This window comes from Chionomys nivalis, chromosome X (assembly GCF_950005125.1).
Source record: "Chionomys nivalis chromosome X, mChiNiv1.1, whole genome shotgun sequence".
Lineage (NCBI taxonomy): Eukaryota > Metazoa > Chordata > Mammalia > Rodentia > Cricetidae > Chionomys > Chionomys nivalis.
Window position 1 is genome coordinate 32,790,818 of NC_080112.1, and position 8,031 is coordinate 32,798,848.

The window sequence follows — 8,031 nt, forward strand, 5'->3', positions numbered from 1 at the left end:
ATTGTTTATCTCATGGCCTGAAAAGATACCCCAAAAGTGTCTACTACAAAAGTATTCCTCAGAATGGAATTTTCTGAAAATTTTTCTGAGAAAATTATATTTTCCTAGTGCCAAACTATCACATATCCAACAAAAACAGATGAAGGTTATTATATTTTTTCAAATTTGAAAATGTTCCAAACTTTTAGAAGTTTCTAAAACACAAATTCTAAAAAAATTCTTCACATTGATTAAAGTTTTCAGTTTGCTTTCCTGATTTGGACTCTCAGTGACTATAATACAGAGTATAGAATAACATTAACTCTAAATGAACAACAAATCTTGCAATACACTCAAATATGAAGTCAATTTATGTCAAATGCTGTTGCATGGAGATTGAAATTTAATCAGCAGAAGTCTTAACAGTGTATCTATGGGCCTTCCACATTCTTAGCAGCCAGTAGAAAGCTTATTTGCTAGACAGCTATCTACCCTGCCCCCAACGCGATGTTCCCTGTGAGCTCCATGGAAACCAATTCTAGGTGGACATAAGAAATGAGACAACAGTGAACTTGGGACCCAGGACCTCCACACCTAAAAACCTCTTCATTGGAGAAAGGCTAGCCCCCCTTAGGTGCCTTAGGTATTCCTAGCAGCCAGTAGGGAGCTTGTCTGATAGAGAGCCATATACACTGCCCCCAATATGTCCTTCCCTACGAGCTCCCTGGAGACCAATTCTTGTAGACATAAGAGTTGAAAAAAGAGATGGAAAGGCACCAATGCAAGAACCCCTCCAACATCCTAAAAAGCAACATGGTGCCACCAGAACCCAGAGGACACATAACAGGAAGACTTGATAATTCTAACCCAGAAGATATAAAAAAACACACAACTTTAAACATTATTTAATGAAAATGATGGAGACCTTTAAAGTGGAAGTGAAAATCTCCCTTAAAGAAGTGGAGAAAAGACAAACAAAAATTGAAAGAAATTAGTAAATCCCTCAAAGAAGCTCAAAAAAAAAAAAACAAGAAAAAGCAATCAAACAGGTGAAGGAAACAGTTCAAGACTTGAAGACTGAAATGGAAGTAATAAAGGAAACACAAATCGAGGGAACTCTGGAAATGGAAAACCTGGGTAAACAAACAGGAACTACAGAGACAAGTATGACCAACAGAATACAAGAGATAGAAGAAAGAATCTCAGGTGCTGAAGATTCTATTGAGGAAATAGACTCATTGAAAACACTAAATCCAAAAAATTCTTAACATAAAACATCCATGAAATCTGGGACACCATGAAAAGACCAAACCTAAGAATAATAGGGATAGAAGAAGGAGAATTCCAGCTCAAAGGAACAGAAAATATATTCAACAAAATTATAGAAGAAAACTTTCTCAACCTAAAGAAGGATATTCCTATGAAGGTACAAGAAGCATACAGAACACCAAATAGACTGGATCAAAAAAAAATCCCCTTGCCATATAATAACCAAAACACAAAACATACAGAACAAAGAAAGAATATTAAGATCTGCAAAAGAAAAAGGTCAAGTAACATTTAAAGGAAAACCTATCAGAATTACACCTAACTTCTCAATGGAAACCACAAAAGCCAGAAGGTCCTGGATAGATGTGCTGTAGACACTAAGAGACCATGGATGCAAGCCCAGACTACTGTACCCAGCAAAGCTTTCACTAACCCTTGATGGAGAAAAGATATTCAATGAAAAATCAGATTTAAACAATACGTATCCACAAACCTGGCCTTACAGAAAGTACTAGAAGGAAAACCACAACCCAAGGAAGCAAACTACACCCACAATAACACAGGCATCTGATAACACCCCACCAGCATAACCCAAATAAGGGAAACACACAAACACTAATACCAAAAGATAACCAGAGCTAATAACCACTGGTCATTAATATCAGTGATATCAATTCACCTATTATAAGACAGATACTACCTCAAAGTAAAGGGTTGGGAAAAGTTTTTCCAATCAAACAGACCTAAAAATCAAACAGGTGTGGCTATTCTAATATCTAAAAAATTGATTTCAAACTAAAATCAATCAGAAAAGATGGAGAAGGATATTTTATATTCATAACAGGAACAATTCATCAAGATGAAATCTCAATCCTGAATATCTGTGCCCCCAATTCAAGAGCACCCACATATGTAAAAGAAACATGACTGAAACTTGAATTGCACATCAAACCCCACACAATAATAGTAGGAATTTCACCACTTTTCTCTTAACAATGAACAGGTCAAACATACAGAAACTTAACAGAGAAATAAGAGAACTAACAGATGTAATGAATCAAATGGACTTAACAGACATCTATAGAACATTCCACCCAAACAAAAAAGAATATACCTTCTTCTCTTCACCTCATGGAACCTTCTCTAAAATTAATCACATTCTCGGTAACAAAGCAAACACACATCAATACAAAAAATATTGCAGTAATCCACTGTGTCTTATCAGATCACCATGGAGTAAAATCAGAATTCAACAACAATACTACTCCCAGAAAGTCTACAAAGTCATAAAAACTGAACAGTCAACTACTGAACCACTCCTGGGTCAAGGAAGAAATAAAAAAAGAAATTAATCTTCCTTGAATTCAATGAAAATGAATGCACAACATATCCAAACCTATGGGACACTATAAAACCAGTGCTAAGAAGAAAGTTCATAGAACTAAGTGCCCACATAAGGAAAATGGAGAAAGCTCACATCAAGCATGCCTGAAAGCTCTAGAAAGAAAAAGAAGCAGATTCACCCAAAAGGAGAAAAAGACAGGAAATAATAAAGTTGGGGGCTGAAATCAACAAAATAAAAACACAGAAAACCACACAAAGAATCAATGAAGCAAAGAGCTAGTTTTTTTTGAGAAAATCAACAAGATTGACAAAGCCTTATCCAAACTAATCAAAAGGGAGAGGGAGAGGACATCCAAATTAACAAAATCAGAAATGAAAAGGGAAACATAACAATGGACACTGAGGAAATTCAGAGAATCATTAGGTCCTAGTATAAAAATCTGTACTCCACACAACTGGAAAATGTAAAAGAAATGAACAATTTTTTAGGTAGATACCACCTACCAAAATTAAATCAAGACCAGATGAGCAATTTAAATAGACCTATAAGTTGCAAGGAGATAAAAGCTGAACTCAAAGACCTCCCAAACAAAAACAGCCCAGAGCCAGACGGTTTCAGTGCTGTTCTACCATAACTTTCAATAAGAGCTAATACCTATACTCCTCAAAGGGTTCTACGTAATAGAAACAGAAGGCTCACTGCCAAACTCTTTTTATGAAGCTACAGTTACCCTGATACCAAAACTGCACAAAGATTCAACCAAGAAAGAGAATTACAGACCAATCTCACTCATGAACATGGATGCAAAAATTCTAAGAACACATCAAAAAATCATCCATCATGACCAATTAGGCTTCATCCCAGAGATGCAGGGCTGGTTTAATCTATGAAAATCAATCAATGTAATCTATCATATAAATAAACTAAAAGAAAAAAAACCAAATGATCATTTCATTGGATGTAGGAAAAGCATTTGACAAAATTCAATACCACTTCATGATAGAGGTCTTGGAAAAAATAGGAATACAAGGATCATATCTAAATATATTAAAAACAATATACAGCAGGCTGACAGCTAACATCAAATTAAATGGAGAGAAACTTAGAGATTCCACTAAAATCAGGAACAAGACAAGGTTGACCACTCTCTCCATATCTCTTCAACATAATTCTTGAAGTTTTAGCAATAGCAATACGACAACATAAGGAGATCAAGGGGATTCAAATTGGAAGGGAAGAAGTTAAACTTTCGTTATTTGCAGATGATATGATAGTGTATATAAGTGACCCCAAAAACTCTACCAGAGAACTCCTACAGCTGATAAATACCTTCAGTACAGGGGCAGGATACAAGATCAACTCAAAAAAAAAATCAGTAGCCCTCCTATACACAAAGGATAAAGAAGCTGACAGGGAAATCAGAAAAACATCACTTTTCACAATAGCCACAAATCACATAAAATATCTTGGGGTGACACTAACCAAGGAAGTGAAAGATCTATTTGACAAGAACTTTATGTCTTTTAAGAAAGATATTAAAGAAGATACCAGAAAATAAAAAGAACTCCCATGCTCTTTGATAGAAAGGATCAACATAGTAAAAATGGCCATTTTACCGAAGGCAATCTATAGATTCAAGGCAATCCAAATCCCAACACAATTCTTCACAGACCTTGAAACAACAATAATCAACTTCATATGGAAAAACAAGAAACCCAGGACAGCCCAAACAATCCTGTATAACAAAGGAACTGCCGGAGGCATTACCATCCCTGACATCAAGCACTATTACAGAGCTACAGTAATGGAAACAGATTGGTATTGGCATAAAAACAGATATGTTGACCAAGGGAATTGAATTGAATCCCCGGATATTAATTCACACATCTATGAACACCTGATTTTGACAAAGAAACAAAAAAGATACAATGGAAAAAAGAAAGCATCTTCAACAAATGTTGCTGGCATAACTGGATGTCAAACTGTAAAAATGAAAATGGGTCCAAATCTGTCGCCATGCACAAAACTCAAGTCCGAATGGATTAAAGGCCTCAATATAAATCTGACCACACTGAATCTAATAGAAGAGAAGGTAGGAAGTAGACCACAGCACATGGGCACAGGAGACCACTTTCTATGTATAACCCCAGTAGCACAGACAATAAGAGCATCAATAAATAAATGAGACCTCCTGAAACTGAGAAGCTTCTGCTTGATATTGTCATAAAAACAGATATATGGATTAATGGAATCAAACTGAAGACCCTGATAATAGTTCATACACCTATGAATAGCTGATTTTTTACAAAGAATCTAAAATTATAAAATGTAAAAAAGAAAGCATCTTTAACAGATGGTGCTGTCATAACTGGATGTTGACATGTAGATAATGAAAATAGATCCTTATCTATCACCATGCACAAAACTCAAACCAAATGGATCAGAGACTTAAATGTATAACCGACTACACTGAACCTCATAGAAGAGAAAGAGGAAAGCAGCTTTGAATGCATGGGCACAAGAGGCAACTTCCTAAATATAACACTAGTATTACAGACACTGATAGCAACAATCAATAAATGAGACTTTCTGAAACTGAGAAGTTTCTGTAAAACAAAGGACATGGTCAACAAGACAAAGTAGCAGCATACTGAATGGGAAGAAATCTTTACCAACCCCACATCTGACAGATGACTGATCTCCAAAGAACTCAAGAAAGTAGACATCAAAAGAGCAAATAATTCAATGAAAAATGGTGTACAGACTTAAACAGAGAACTCTCAACAGAAGATTCTCAAATGGACAAAACACACTTAAGGAATTGTTAGAATTGCAAATTCAAACAACTCAGAGAAATATACCCAGTAGAATCATAGTATCATTTACTAAGGATAAAATTAGAAAGTTAGGGGAAGACAAGGAACCTTGGCAACATGCTTGTCCAAATTTTGGGGGGGGAGAGATTAATAACAACTATCACAAGAGTGACAAAACTAACCTTTTAAAGACAGATAATTGGATCCTTCCTTGAATTGTAAGTGACACACCAATGACAGAGACCCTACATTCTCTACTGATACAAATAAATCAGGAAAAGCAAGGTACAAATTAAAAGATTTAAGAAAAGTGGAACAAAGCCCTTATGATTCTGTCCAAAAGTCAGAATTACATGCTATTCTCATGGTACTAAGGGATTTTAAAGAACCTCTCAATATAGTTACTGATTCACAATATGCAGAAAGAGTTGTTTTACATATGGAAATAGCTGATTTTATACCAGGTGATACTGAATTGGCTTCATTATTTATTCAGGTTCAAGACATAATCAGTAATAGGCTTTGTCCCATAGACATAACACATATCCAATCCCATACAGGTCTGCCAGGTCCTCTAGCATAAGGTAATACAAAAATTAATTGTTTATTGATGAGAAATGTGCTGAAGGTCTCAGAATTTCATAAAAATTCATGTCAATACCAATGTTTTTAAAAAAGACTTTTCTATTAAATGGCGACAAGCTAAGGAGATTAGAAGAAGATGCCCTACTTGTGTGTTTTTTTATTTTCTTTTTCCTTGCAAAAATTTACACTTCTTCCCCTACTCCAATTCCCCTCCCACTCCTCTACTCACAGTCCTCCCTCCCCCTATGTAGTAGGGAGCTGCGGGTTGCATTCCTGCCACCCAGCTCCTGGATGCCTGGCTAGCTTATGCCCCAAAATAACGACACACAAATTGTATTCTTGTAAATACTGCCTGGCCCATTATATCTAGCCTCTTCTAGGCTAATTCTCACGTATTAATTTAGCCCATTTCTAATAATCTGCATAGCACCACTAGGTGCCCTTACCGGGAAAGATTTAGCATGTTTGACCTGGCGGCTGGCTCCATTGCATCTGGCTCTGAGAGGAGCTGCCTTGCATCTGAGCTCACTTCCTCTTCCTCCCAGCATTCTGTTCTGTTTACTCCACCCACCTATGTTCTAACCTATGAGGCCAAGCAGTTTTTTTATTCATTAACCAATGACCTTCCTTCATCATTTCCCCTTTTTCTGTTCAAACAAAAAAAGGAAGGCTTTAACTTTAACATAGCAAAATTACATATAACAAAATAGTTATCAAGTAAAAATTACAGTTACAATATTTATATCTATTTTATCTTTTATCATAACAAAGGAAAACAGCTATAACTATCTATCTATTCTTCAACTCCATCAAAGACTCCAGAAGGATATAATATTACCTAAGTAAATGAGAAGTAAGCAACTTACAAAACTCTAGAAATCACAGAGACATCTCGCTGCCTTGACAGTCATCCAAAGTTCCTCTATACCGTTGGGGCATCCATCTTCGGCCTACAGGCCCATAGTTTCCAGCAGACATTTCCATGAAGCAGGAAATTTCAAAGGCAGTTCAGTCACTATCTGCTGTGTCCTGCAGAATGTCTCACAGACTCCTTCATGAATCAGGAACCCCGAAAGATCATCTCACCTTTAGGCAAGTTCAGTAGTCCTCTCTCTGTGGGTTCTCTGTGTCCAGTTTATACAATAGTCCAGGCAAGAGCAGTTTCTTGCCCAAATGACTATCAAACTCCATAAGGTGTCTCTTCAATGCCCATCTTCTTTCTTCTTGAAGTAGATTGGTGCTGCCAGGAGCAGACATGTCTCATTGTCATGAAAAACCCTAAGTTATTAAAACATTTAAAATGCCATCTTCTCTAGCCTTTGAAAGATATGATGAATGCCTATCTGAAATATATCCATGCACATCTAGAAAATCTAACTAACATGACTACAAACTTGACTATTATAGATGATTATCTATTAACAACCTATATATATTACATTTTTACATGAACTACACAATCACAATACCTTAATCAAGATCAGAAATACATATACATATAACAAAATTGACCTTAAATCTCTATCAATAAAGCAAAATCTATACTAATGCAAATAATTCCTACCTATATCATATCCCCCTTTAAGTGTAAAAGAACATTTATAAACAATATTTGGGAACATGGGCACAGTTATTTCTCTCCAAACTGCTTTCTGCTGAATGGGGGCGCTGTTATTCAGGTCTTTTATGGGATAACCTGTCTGCTAGGTTCATCTCAGTCAGCAGTTGAGCAAAGTAATTTTTTGAAGGTGTTCACAGCAACCCTTCAGGAGAGTGTGGTCCATCATACCATATTGGGATGGAAGCAATACACAGGGTCTCATCCTCTGTGAAAACAAAAGAAGAAACTCTTTTCCAAAGTATCATATCCTTAGATCCAAATTCTGAAGTCAAGGTGTTTTCAGAATATCAGCAGCATTTATAAACAAGTATCTTTTAGCAGCTGTTGCTCCTTCCTCAGCATTCAAACAATTCAAACAGAGCATAATAGCATATAGTATCTGGATTCTCATTGTAATTTCCATCTTTGTGTGGCTT